Source organism: Armigeres subalbatus, chromosome 1, assembly GCF_024139115.2.
Source record: "Armigeres subalbatus isolate Guangzhou_Male chromosome 1, GZ_Asu_2, whole genome shotgun sequence".
NCBI lineage: Eukaryota > Metazoa > Arthropoda > Insecta > Diptera > Culicidae > Armigeres > Armigeres subalbatus.
This window is the reverse complement of record NC_085139.1, coordinates 292,501,560-292,516,400: the sequence shown is the minus strand read 5'-3', so window position 1 is coordinate 292,516,400 and position 14,841 is coordinate 292,501,560. Positions and strand designations below refer to the sequence as shown.

The following is a 14,841-nucleotide window of genomic DNA, read 5'->3' as shown; positions in this document are numbered from 1 at the left end:
TGAAAATTTGAAAACATGAATAGAACACTGCTTGGGAAACAATGAGTTTGTTCTATTTTCTCCATAGATTCAAACTAGAATAGTGGTCGAAAATTTGGAATGAAACTGAATCATACTGATTTTCTACTTTAGTCTCGATTCGTGAATTAAATCGAATTAAACTTAAAGTGACAGTTTGAAATCAAATAACCTGCCCGTGAACAGATTACTTTTGACAGATATTGAATCATTTTTGATAGATGTTTTGTTGGTCTTTGGTAGCACCAGCCATTCTTATGAGGGGATTTCATAATTTCGAACTGTCACTTTTAAGTTTAATTGATTTTAATTCACGAATCGGACCAAAGCTCTAGAGTAAAATCAGCAGTGATTTAAATCGTTCGGGGTTAGTTTGAATATAAATCTGAATCATTATTTTTTTCCAGCACAGTTCTAGATTCTATTTTTATACCAGTCAACTGTCTCAAAATTAAACTGGTATAACTCTCAGTTCTATTTTCTGCAGACTTGAACACGAATAATCACGATATTCAAATATTTTCAATTTTTGTGTGTATGAATGCGTCATTTTTCCTACGGATCAAATCACTTTGCAATTACGGTGCCTTTCTTGGTAGCAACATAATGATTTCATTTAATTAAAAATTTGAAAAACATGAATGGAACACTGCTGGGGAAAAGAAAAATTTTGCTCCAGATTCAAACTAGATTCAAAATAGTGATCGAAAATTTGAAATGAAACTGAATTACTACTGATTTCACTCTTATGGGTCCTTTCATCTGATACTGCTAAGGCTTGTTAACTTGTTAACAACCGTTAAACGAACCGTGTAAAGCCGAACCGACATAAAACATTTTGTCTCGTGAAAAGGCCCATTGAGCTCGTATGCTCGAGTTGACTTAATCCATTTCGACGAAGATAGATAAGTTATATTTGATTTTGACAAATCGGTCACACACGTACTAATTTAGGTACCAGTGGTGCATGATCGTCGTACTAAAATACGACGAAATTCTTCAACTTTCCATCAGCAAGCAGACAGTGACGAACGAGAAGATGGAACCTTTGTCTGTACGTATTTTAGGTCGTGTTAGAAGTGAATTTTAGCCCAAAATCTGCTTCCGACGCAGAAGATAAATAAAGTAAGTCTCAAATAGCGTGATGGTGATGAAAATGACGGCAATCGGTATATTCGGGTGGAAATCAACGAAATTCAGTAGATGCAATTAACCCTTAGAGAATAGAAGGGGATGTCTTTTTGTTCGTGAATTTGGGTCGAGGAGCAGTGTTTGGTGTTTTGTTGAGGGCACGTCTGAAAGACATGATTTGTCGTTTTTAATCCGTTGGAATGCTTATGCAGTCTAACTCTGAAAGCGAAAAAAATGTTTGTTTCATACCCTTCTGGATCATTCCACTGGAGAGGACACGCTTCCTCCATGTGTTTCCAGCTGGACCGAGCCTGTCCCGATGGGGGATCCTGACGACAAGTGCCGCGATGGTGAAGAAAGTGCAATGACATTAGACGACGATTCTCGACGGAGTCGAACGACGACGTAAGGCTGCCCGCCCACCAGGCTCCGGGCGAAAAATGATCCATCGTCAAGAAGGCTATCGATCCGACGATGGTGAAGAAGAAACTGAAATTGAAGGATATGAAGCAGTGCTCCAAATGTGCGGAGGATAATTGAAGCCCAGCCCGTCTGGCAGCGGTGGAGATGGACTGGAACTGAAGAGGAGCAGCTCGTGTTGAGCCTGTGTTGTGTTTGGTGCGGTCAGCTTTGTGACGTACTGCAACAGCATGCTCGAACACTGTAAGTAGGTGTTTCTAATAACATTAGATATGTGTGTCGTGCAGTAATTATTCCATATTTAATCCATAAGATCGGCTATACTCTTCCCCAGAATGTACCGTTCCTCGAAAAGGGGTCGTACACTAATTATGTAAGCACTATAGGAGGGAAGGGACTACCATTTTCTTGCTGCCCATGTGGGAAAAATCTTACATGGGGAGGGGGTTGAAAACCCAGGGTTGCTTTGCTAAATAGTGTACGGCCCGAAAACGATATATAAATGAAAATGCTTTCATTTCTTGATTTACAACATCGCAAGACCACGGAATCTATACACAAATATGGAGCATACAATTGTACATAAAAGCATTTATTTTGGATGAGTTGGATGCAAGGGCCAATATATATGATTTATAGAAACTTGAGTTTCAAATACAATGGGCTTTATAGCATAATGACCATGGTCAAACAAGAAGAGAGCGAGTATTCTTTTGGAAGCACACTGATTGATGAATGAACTGGTATTTATTCAGGACGTATGTGATTTGTAAACAAGATACAATCAGATTTGTCCAATCTGTTGGCACTCCCATGCACCAACACCACTAACAGGTAGCCAAGCTCCTCTGTCTATGGGATGGTTTGCGTGGAGGGCTACCAGATTGCACAAATCGACGTTTGAATTGTTTTCAAATCACATACGTCCTTTGAATAAGTACCGAGAAATAATTATACTCACGACACGCATTTGCCCGAAATAAGTCAAATAAGTTCGATGATTTCTTCTTTAGAATGCGCATTTTCCCGAATAAGGAAAATGAGTCTATTATAATTTTAACAATAAGGCGCAAGATTAGATGACGGACGTTTCGGAAAAGCAAATTGTTGGTGCATTCTTTAACTCACGTACATTTCTGAAATATTCAGTTTGGTAGCGGGTCTTTTTAGTGACTTGGTCACTTTTTTCATAATCACTAAAAGCCTTTTTCGACTGTCACTAAAGTCACTTTTCTCGAAAAAGTCACTATTTTCAAATATTTGGATCCTAAATCCAGCGATTTGTTGAAAATCGTCGTAGAATGGAAAAACATATAAAGAACATGAAACTCTAAGGAGCAGCCGAATAATTCATTTCATTCATTTATTTAGTCTACATCTAAACAGATAACACTGAATTAACAATTTACGCCACAATACACGGTTCGAGGCCGTATCTCCATCCTCGAATGGCCCCACGCTCATGTCGTTTTGCACTGGTCTGCCCTATCGCTGCTGCGCTCCACGCCGGATCCCGTGAGAACAACATCTTTGCAGCAATTTTACCTAATTTTCATTTTTCACGAATGTCATCTTCGAAGACTTTAGAGCTTTCAAAACGCGTGTCTATAATAACATCGTTCATTGCGACGAAGGACGCAATGAGAAAAACAGAACTGTCAATAAAACCTGACTAGATGCTGATGTCAATTAGAATTTGGAGACAGTACTGTCGATAGAAAATCTTCCGCACGCGATGGCATATGATAAAATCAAACCACCTTCCTTACCAGTGGAGATATATCAGGTTCCACACTGATATTCTTCCCTCCCCTTCATACGGGAGCTGCAGAAGGAAGGTCGTGATATTGCCATCACAAATATTGCCCCCGCCTGCTTTCAAATCGACTTCTATAAAACATTCTTAATGCCGCGTATCCTAACGGAACTATCAATTCTATACTTTCGCCTCAATTCTATTCATTAAATGTACGTCAGGTTAAGATGATATTAGCATTTCCTCATCATCTGTATTTCTTGTGAGTTAATCAATTTTACTGAAAAACATAACTTCAGTAAAATTAATGAAACATGAGACAAAATAAATATCTCCAAGTTTTTGACATAATAAAGAATATGAAATCTTTTCAAATGCCGTAAACATTTTTTTGGTCTGCCCTAACGACATATTAACTTTTGAAAAAAAGAAATTTTGACAGAAAAACGATTATAGGTGATGGGGTAAGATGGGTTTCAAGGCGAACCTGAATTCTCAAACAGAAACATTTTATTTTAATTTTCAACATGGATCATAAAATAGCTCATAATCTGTAAGCCTGGTATGAAATAACAAAAACTCCCTTTTTATTCCATTTCGAGTCATTAAAGTAGAAGCTCATTTTTCTGTCAATCAAAAATGGCGGGGTAAAATGGGTCAAGCAGGGGCAAGATGGGTCAAATTTAAATACTGCAATTATATTGTTTTCATTCCCAATATTACAACACAGATAGATAGTTTATTACAAATGATTATATTGAATAAAAAATAAGTTTAAGCCTTGATGAGAAATGGCTCTTACATTTAAAATATCTGCAAAGAAAAAAAAACAAGCCCTTTAAGAATAGTTTTCTTAAAACAAAAATAGACATTTTCTAATGAACAAATTAACATCATTATGTCAAAAGTAACCCTAAAATGATTGGAGCTCCATGGAAAATATTTTTTGAATACGAACTAGTGCCCTCAGTATGGACATTCCATCTTGCCCCATTTGAAGTTCACGTTAGAATGTCTAATTTTCGATCAAATTTATTTATTTCAACGCAGTTAGTATAACACCTACATTACTTATAATACGTTCCTATGTTACTAAAATGTTTAAATTTGCATCATTTCGACGAGATTACACGTTTTATAGAAAGTGGCTTCATAAGAAACAATGCTGAAAAATATTTTACCTATAGTAAGGACATCATCAAATAAAATTTTATCATCAAATCGAGTGATATAAAGAGGAACAAATTATTCCTCCACAAAGTCATAATTCCACATTAAAATGTAACGATGCTCAAAACGCCTGACCCATCTTTACCCTGTGACCCATCTTGCGCCTAACCCTAACTTTTGATCGGAAAAGATATTATCACCAAAGTTGATTATTTGCTCTGAGAAATCTGAAACAAAAAAAATACAATTAGGTAAAATTTAAATCAAACAAGATACAGAAAAGCTTTACCAAATTTATTGGAATAATATGCTTCACTTTGTAGAACATAACATTCAGTATTCTAGAAACAAAATATCAATTTTCATGATGGGCCACCCACCGTGGTAAGAGGCGCATCGGATGGGGTAATAATGCATTTATACAATCATATGCTTTAAGTATATTAACACAAATAAGAGTTAATATTATTTAATTGATATTTAATGAACATTTAATGGAATGCTTAAAGATTACGTAATTTAAAGGGGAGGGGTCGTAGAATGTGCCTTTCATACGAAAAACATTGTTTTTTTATATATTATAGTAAAAACAGTGTTTCGCGTAGTGTAAACAAAGGAATTTCTCCGAAAGTCCACCAATCACGTAACGTTAAATTTTGGCTATTTCATCACCCTCCCGCTATATTACACTTTTGTATAAATCTCAAAAATTATATGGATCGTCATACATCTGCAACCTCCCAGCTGAGCGCTGCGTTATTTATGGATGTTTCTTTGATTAAATGAATTACTTATAGATGATATTGTTTTTTCTAACTATGTTTAGCTGTACAAATAAGTCCAAATACAATTTCATCATTTCGCTCAGTGCTTTGTTTGCCAAGTTTTTCTAACACCAAATTACTTCAACTTTTCCTTTAAACTTGTGATAATTTTCGATTTCTGTCCCTTTTTTCAATTGTTGATTCTTACGCTTTGATGAAGTCTTATTTCCTTGCGGAGATACGGGTTTAACATCAAACTTGGAGATTCACATGTACTTTTGCCCCACCTGTTCCTGCGTACTTTTACCACAGTCCCAAAAATTTATGTGTATCCGAATAAATTTATACGCTTTCTATACCGGAAGTTGATTTTCCAGATGAGCAACTTTCCCAACTTCGGAAGTAGTGCGCTGGATTGCCTAAAGATGCGCTAAACAACGCATCAATTAGTTTGACAAATAAAACTTCGGAAGAAAGTTCGGTTCGGAAGTCCCGACTTCCGAATTCTAACTTGGTGCAATATTCACAATATTCAAGTAATGGTTTTGACTTCTAGGAAAACCAACCCGATTGAAGTATAAAGTATTAAGTACTCTATACAATAGGTTATCGAAATGGTATAATGTTCACCTGATTGAATGTATAGGGGAACTGTTCCATTTTCCATCTCACTGAACATATATTTTTCTCATCTGAACAGAAATACAGTACCAATTTCGTCGCCTTTTGCCAACATGCGTCACTGCTGAAAAATCATGAAAATATAAACAAACCAAAACCTTTTCATTGCTTCGTTTTCTTGGAGACCAATATCGAGCGAGATGAGTCCAGGAGCATCAACCCTATATGGTAATGAAATGCTAGTTGCGGAAACACAATTATTTTTAGCAAATTGACCAAAAAATATCTAATTCCTTATCTCCCTTATTGTTTATTCAAATCAATTCAAATTACACATGATAATATTTGGCCAGAATACCTGTCAAACTGATGCAGTGCTGCTAGTTTATCTTGTTTTATTACTTCGAAAAATCGAAAACGTACTCACTCCCCACGCACTCTGCCCCACTTCACTACTTTCTAACAATTTTGTAGAACAACATTTGTTTCTAAAAAATATAGTTTCGGCATAAAATGCATCTTTTCGCTTAACCCGTTTCGGTCTGACCTCCCGCATAATCCTGAACTATATCCGGAAGACAAATCAGACTGATTCATGATGATAAATAACGATATCAACAATTTCTTCTGTATACTGTATGCTGAAATGATATACCCATTTTATAAACTGTTTCACAGTGGGCGATGTACTGACCAAATCTCGAGCAACATATGATTAGCTGAAAAACCAACAATGCTGAACCGAGAAATATGAGGTTCAAGTTTCTATGACTAATTTAATTCATTTATTGAATTTGAAACTCATTTCGCTTTTAAACCCATGTAAACGCTATACATAATGGTTATATTATAACAGCAGATTAAGATTTATTGAAAACCATTCGAAATCTACAAAATTTCAGCTAAAACAAATTGCGCTGTTTACTCGCATTATCGGCAACACGTCTGGTTTTAAGCGTTTGCTCAAAGCTAGTAACTTCATCAGATTGTTTAGATTTTTAGCCAGAGCAGTTCTGCTATGCGATATATCGAAAAACTAGTAGAATATACATTTTAAAATACTTGAAGCCAGTTTTTTTCAAATAAACAACATAAAGTGAACGGCCCAAAAACCAAAGCAAACATTCGCATGGTAGTAAAGGGCGCCAACAAAAGACTTAAAACCACTATGGTGAAATGGTTCATGAGAGTTCACTCCAAACAGCAATAAATGTGTTTTGAGAAATATCAAGTATGGAGTTTCATTTAGATGAAGAATCTTTACAAAGCAATCGTTTATGCTAGAATAACAAAATCATGGCCTCAGCCAAGGTCACGCGGGGGTTGATGGTACTGGAAGATAATATTCATCTGTGTATCATATCACATTTGAGCACTTTAAAGTGCCTCTAACGATTCACAGTGGATCGGTTGCTTTGGTGAGACTGAGCCCCTGATCGTGTCCCGGCATACTTATCAGGTATAGTTTCATATGGAGGATCCGCTAGGCTCATTAGCACTTCCAAGGGTCGGAAAATTAATCACTTTCGTCAATCAGTAGCGAAGTCAACGCGTGGCCATAGGTAGGATAGATAGGTTGTAATATAGGATTGAAATTGAGAAGTCTACTTGTATTTTAGAGACATTCAATTTTCAGAATGTTTCACTGGGAGTGGAGAACTATTTCTAGGACTTTATCAGGATTTCTATATCGATTGAAAATTCAAAATAGTAATGTCATAAAACCAGAAATCAGCCAAGAAAACGAACGTAGGATTAAAAAAAATAGATTGATCACAAAAATGAAATAATAATAATATTGAATCGTTTTAGATTCAGTAATTAAACAGAATTTTTATTTTTTTTATTTTTGTTTCCAGAAATGGTTTAGAGCAGCCAAGGTAGAAGCTTACTGTACTATTGATAGAAAATATTAAATTGAAAATCTGAGATAGAAGAGAGACAGAAGAAAAAAGTGGAGGCTGAGATTACAAAAGAGAAAAAGACTGATAAAAGAGAAATCAGATATTGATAGATAGAAGAATATATGTGATTTGTAAGGTAATACTCAACAATTCTTTTGTAGTTTTAAAGTATACCTGCATCTAACAATGACTAAAACACCTGGTTAAGACAAAGTTATAAAAAGACCTTATGTTTATATTAAGACAACCACAACAACACAATGACAATAACAGATCTGTAAAATATAAAGACAAGTAGTGTTTACATTAATTATAATAACCTACAATAATAGAAATGACTATCCAAACGAGTAGTATATTTTTGAACATGTTATTCATATAAATCAATGCTTCATAATAGTAAAATTTCATTCATTTAGTTTAGAACAGACGCACGAAGTATCACCATACCCAATGATAATCTGAATTTAATTTAATTTCTAAAGACTTAAATTTAGTGAAATGAATATGACCCAATTTGATCATTGAAATTTATATATCAGACAGTACTGTAAAAGGATACATGACGCCATAATCTTGATCAACTTCGCCAAAATAATGGAAGTTTCAGATTAATATGTCGATTTATTGCAATAGTACTTCAAATTAATTTATTGTATATTATTACGTCATTTAAATTATTCCATGTTGAAACAAAGTCCACTAGTATGATCCCATCACATTACATCAAAGTGTTATGGCTCTGGCCTGCGGTGGTGGGCGCGGGTGGGACGCGGCTTTGACAGAGAGAGAAATACAGAATTACTGTCAAGATGCGCCGTTGCGTTAATCGCTAGTGAACGGCTTCCTTTACTTCGGAGATGGCATCAGTACCACCTGCCAATATAGACTACTATTCAAGTATTGAATGTCGGTCTAAGAAACATTAAATCAACTTTATGGTGTTAATTATTCGGAAAACATTCATGCGCGTATGTTTTCATTATTATTATTATTATTTGTTTTTAAACCGACAGACTGGTGGAAGGGAACAAGCTGGTATGATCACAATACTAAACTGCAATCGCAGGACTCAAAGTGAGCATAGCTTGAAGTCAGTTCATGGTAAGTATTGTGCATCACATAAGAGTCCAGTCGAGATACTCAGTCTATTAAGACTACAACTGGTCACTCGCGTAACATTTGAAAAATTTACAGCCAAACGTAAACATTGAGAAAAATGCTGTCTCGGAAAAAATGCATCACAATTTCTATTCCTATTTTCCCAGGTTTATGCTGTTTGAAGCAGCAAAACTCCCTAAAAAGCACATAACAAACACTCATCTATCCATCTGATAAATCCACTGATTGAAAATAAGTAAAATGTCGAAATCATTAAAATAAAATTTTAAGTCTATTTCATATTTTTCCGGAATAGGCCCTCTTTTGATGTCATTCTGCATTTGCTTGTCATTCATAGACCCTTGTTTATATGGTATTGGAAAGTAAATACGGATAAGGCCTTTGAGGAAATTTTCTTTCCGGAGGTCAATGATGACACTGGAAAAAAAATCCTTATCGTCTTGAAATTGAGAAGGCTTATCCCAGACAGAAAAAAACGAGGTTTATTGTTTTTTAGGGTGGAATCATACATATTTTGAAAAACAAATACTGTAGGCCCAATCAAAAAATTAGTTTTTTCTGCCATTTAAAGATGTGGAATATTTTTTGTACTATTAGTAGCTATTAGAGGATACTATCGAATAAAAGTTAAATTGAATTTGTTTACTTTTTCATTGTGTAGGCCCTAATCAATTGTTAAGTTGAGACTTCGAAAAAAAAAAAAAAAAAAAACAAAATCATGGTTTTGGTTTATAAGCAGGGCCGGATCTAGGGGGGGTCCGGGGGGGGCGTGGCTTATTTGGGTATATTTGGCTTATTTGGGTTATTTGGGTAATGGGCGGTTAATTACCATTTAAGGTCACTCCTGACGGAATCCACGTTTAAAGTGTTTCTATGTTTTCAAGAATAATTAATTTCGATCACCCCATAAAACAGCTGTCATCCACGAACAACTCGCCTGGAAGCCAAAAAACATGGTGCCGCAATACAGCCAGACGTAAATATCGTCGTTACAACAAATAACAAAGTTAGAATAACAGTCGGATGCGCAAGCGGCGTAGCGTACGCGTATTGTTAAATTATATTCCAACGAGATGTATTGTATTGTTGCGTGATTAGATTTTGATAATTGGCGCTTGATGTTGTGATGAGTTAAAGAAGAGGAAGGTTGGTAGCCATGATAAATCACAAATATTCTACTGGAAACATAATAAATAAAATTTTTGAAACTTTCTTTAAAATTTGGGCCAATGAATTAAAACGGTAAATGCAAGGTTGAATTATACTGCATTAAGTAATGATATCAAATTGAAATTGAAATATTAAAGCCATGTAGACAAGTTCAACTGTACTGCTTACCTGTTTATAACTAAATTGTTTTAGAATTTAAAGAGAGTTTCAAAATTTCTTTCGTATGTTTTCCTGAATATTTTTGATTATCATATTTCTGCTTCTTTTTCCCTCTTCATGCAACATCAAAGCGCTAATCGCCAATGCTCGCGGCGGTATGAACGGAGCTAAAGGAAAAGGCAACACTATGCCACCTAATCGGTAGACGGCTTCAAAGAACCGCATCTTATTTTGTGAGGGTGGTGATATCGTTATGTATTTATGATTGCCGTAAACGATACACAATTATGTAAAACGTAGACCAGGCCAGGTTTATCCTCGTTATGTTTTGTTTCAGTTAACCAACGTTTTTGGATCAAGTAGCCCATTATGAGCAATAATGCAATGGAACGAAGGCTACTGATTAGCATAATATATTCATGATGAAAATAAAATGATTGAATTTTTTTGTGTTTTATTGGAACGAAGACGGAAAAAAGGATTGGATATTGAAGTACTGAGTCGGAAATTTCGTTTTGTTTTAGATGCTACGGTAGTTCCACCATTCAAACCGGGCCGCGATCCTCGCAATGATTGGCTCAAGTGGAAGCGCGCTTTGGAACTTTATTTGAAACTGAGCAAGATAACCGAAGAGGAAGAGAAATGTGACCTTTTGTTGGTTTTGGGTGGCATTGAATTGCAAGATCAGTATGAGAAAATAGTTCATTACCAGGTAATTGTCACAGAGAGGAACGAATCTGGGATTGACGAACAAAGGATTGACAAATACGGTTCGATGATTCTTTCTCTCGATCGATACTATGCACCAAGAACGAACAAAAGATACGAACGTCACATGTTACGCAACATCAAACAAGAGGAGAACGAATCATTTGATAACTTTGTCAACCGCGTAAGAGAACAAGCTAATAGATGTGAGTTCGTAGACGTAAATGATGCTTCGATTGATCAGATTATCGAAGGCTGCTTTTCCCACGATTTTCGCAAGAAATTACTGTCTGAGGAGAAAACTTTTGAGGAAATTCTGCAACTCGGAAAAGCAATGGAAGACTTACAGGCTCAGTGTAAGGCTTACCAAAAGGTTCAACCGATTCAACCAGAATTCGTTCAAAGGCTGCATCCTACCAACAACAAGGCGAGTGTCAGATGCTTTAAATGCAACCGAACTGGTCACATTGCACGTGATAAGAACAAATGTCCAGCGACTGGCGTGAAATGTCACATTTGCGGCGAACTGGACCATTTTAAAATATGCTGTCCAAGAAAGCGCAAATGGGAAGGTAAAGACAATTTTCCACCTCCTAAGAGGGCAAGTGTGGCGCTCAAGAAGGGACTATATTGCGTCAATGCCGGTGAGAGAAGCGAAACATTGGCATTTGAAGTGGGAGGTGTGGAAATACAGATGCTGGTCGACTCCGGATCTCCACCAAACATTATCACACAGAATACTTACCGAGAACTGAAACGCGCTGGTGCTAAGATCATTAACGAGCGCACTGCTGTTAAGGAAAGCAGTCAGTATCAAGGATACGGATCAACGGACAATATTTTATTCAGTAATGCCTTTGAAACTGAAATAAAAATACCAGGAGATGAACACGGAATATGGAGTTTCATCCTTGTCTCGCCTGAGGGACAAACCAACCTCCTATCGAAATCTACAGCATTTGCTCTTGGTGTATTGAAAATTGGTTATGAAGTCAATACAATTGCCAATACAGAACGGAAATGTTTGGCTCCTTTTCCAAAAGTTCCCGGTATCCAGTTGAAAATACATATTGATTCCACTGTCACGCCGGTATGTCAGCCGATCCGCCGTCTACCAATCGCTATGGAAGCAGAAGTAGAGCAACAGATACAAGAGTTGTTAGAACAAAAGGTCATAGAGAAGGTGGACCATCCGACCAGCTGGGTTTCTCCCTTGGTTCCAGTACGCAAAAACGATGCCAAGCTACGTCTTTGCGTTGATCTTCGTGCGGCGAATAAAGCTGTTTTAACTGAAAATTACCCAATGCCGAACATAGAAGAAGCTCTGTCATCTATCCGTAAGGCGAAAATGCTATCAAGGCTTGATCTCGAATCTGCGTTTTATCATCTGGAGCTTGAACCTGGAAGTCGTGATATTACAACTTTCGTTTCGCGAAGTGGGCTATATCGCTTTACACGACTCGTCTTCGGGATCAAAAGCGCTCCTGAGCTATTTCAACGGACAATCGCAACTATCATTGGAAGGCTCGAAGGAGTAATAATATATCTAGACGATATACTGATATTTGCTGACTCCGTAGAAGAACACGATCGCATTCTGGCATTAGTGATGGATCGTTTGAAATCGTTCAACCTAAAAATAAACGAAAAGAAATCAGTTTTGAGGACTTCATGTGTAGAATTTCTTGGATACGATGTATCAAAGGATGGCGTCAGCCTCACAGAAGCCAAAATTAAGGCATTCTCGGATATGCGGGCTCCACAAAATACTGGTGAGCTGCGCTCCCTTCTAGGAACCGCGCAATTTTTTGGAAAATTCATCGAAAACCTATCCCAGAGGACCCACAACATGAGGCAGTTGTTGCATAAGGCAACGCCTTTTTGTTGGAAGGAATGTCACCAAAAGGAGTTAGATAGTTTGAAAATGTCAGTTTGTAAAATTTTGGGTTAGTATTTCTTTTAATAATTCGTTGTGTTAAAATTTTTCAGGTTAGTATCGGACCAGAAAACACTAAAGTATTACAATCCTCACGATAAGACGTATCTGATAACTGACGCTGGACCGTGTGGTCTGGGTGCAGTTTTGGCCCAGGAGGAAAATGGCGATATTCGTCCTGTTTTATGCATTTCACGAAGCCTAACTCCTTGTGAAAGTAAATACTGTCAAACTGAGAAAGAGTGTCTCGGGATCATATGGGCAATGGAAAAGTTGTATATCTATCTCTATGGAATTCGTTTTATCCTAATAACGGACTGCAAACCACTTGTTTACTTGTTCGACCGTGTACGATCGAGACCATCGGCGCGAATAGAGAGATGGATACTACGCCTCCAGAACTTCGACTTCGAGACTCGCTACGAACCGGGGGACAAGAATGTGGCGGATGCTTTTTCAAGGCTTTGCACATCTCACCCAAATGAAAAGCAGGATACAGACATTATTAGCTGGATCACACCCTACATGCAGCCGTGTAGAATCAGCAAGCAAGAATTGATAAAAGCTAGCACCGAAGATGTTGATTTGCGGAAAATTCATGATGCGTTGGTGTCAGATGATTGGTCTGATGTTCCAGTTCAGTATAAAACTCTTGGCATCAAAGAACAGTTATCTCAATATGGAGACTTGATTCTACGTGGAGACCGTATCGTCATTCCCTTGGCTCTCCAACAGCGAGTCACGGAGATTGCACATTTGGGTCATCAAGGTGCAACTGCAATGAAATCACACTTAAGGTCGAGATTGTGGTTCCCCGGTAAGAGTTCAATTAAAATTGTATATTTCTGTTTATCCTATTTTGATTTCCTATGTTTTGTAGGCTTAGATGACTGTGTCGAAAAAACCTTGAAAGCGTGTAAAGAATGTACAATGATGGCAAAACCAGACCCTCCATGTCCTATGGCACGAAGATTACCGACTTTACCATGGCAGGACTTAGCTATGGATTTCATTGAAGGCTTACCAAACGATTATTCGCTGCTTGTTGTAGTTTGTTATACAACTCGATATACCATGGCAGAACCAATGAAACACCCAACATGTTCAATGGTGGTAATGGCACTGTTGAAGATGTTTAGTAAGTTTGGAATTCCTCAGTCAATAACAACCGATAATGGACCTCAGTTCCGCGCTGTAGAGCTTCGAAAATTTTGCGAGTCTTACAACATACATTTAAACTTGACAACTCCATATTGGCCTGAACGCAACGGCGCTGTCGAAAGACAAAATCGCAACTTGAAGAAGAGGATTAAAATCAGTTTGGCTCAAGGAACCGAGTGGAAACAAGATCTGTACGAGTATTTGTTGTTCTACCACTCGACTCCTCAGGAGACAACTGGTCTGTCCCCAGCTAAGATGATGTTTAATCGAGAGCTGATTAGCTACCTTCCTACAATCCAAGAACCGCAGAGAATCTTCTATGAAGGAGCAGAAGAACGAGATGCTTATGGCAAAGAACGTAAGAAGCAATACGCGAACGAAAATAGACATGCTAAAGCAAACGACCTTCTTGTTGGTGATACCATATTGATGCGTAATCTGAAACTAGGATCGACCCAACCTAACTTTTCTGCGGAGGAGTTTGAAGTAATTAACGTAAATGGAAGTGAACTTGGTGTTAAGTCTAAAGAAACCGGGAAGGAGTATGCGAGAAATCGAGCCCATGTGAAGAAGTTATCGTCAGCTGTATCAAGCCACTCCGGTACGCAATCAGAGGGCGACGAAACCCACTCATCCATTGATAGTGACGTTAACGGTGAACCAACTCATTCCAGTTCCGCAATGACTCCAGTAAATTCTAATCGTCCCAATAGAAATAGAAACGCCCCGAGAAAATACGAAGATTTTCAATTATATAGATGATTTCAGTAATTTAGCTAAGATTGCTCATAATCGATTGAT

At 37.3% G+C, this 14,841-nt stretch overlaps 2 protein-coding genes across 7 annotated transcripts in view; one reads left to right on the top strand and one right to left on the bottom strand.

The window, feature by feature from the left end:
• The window catches only part of LOC134215807 (post-GPI attachment to proteins factor 2-like), a 405,279-nt gene that overhangs the window by 292,734 nt on the left and 97,704 nt on the right, over window positions 1-14,841 (top strand). The gene's annotated exons all lie outside the window — the stretch shown is intronic.
• Window positions 1-14,841, bottom strand: part of LOC134207723 (histone deacetylase 6) — a 287,433-nt gene that overhangs the window by 262,762 nt on the left and 9,830 nt on the right. The window lies entirely within an intron of this gene.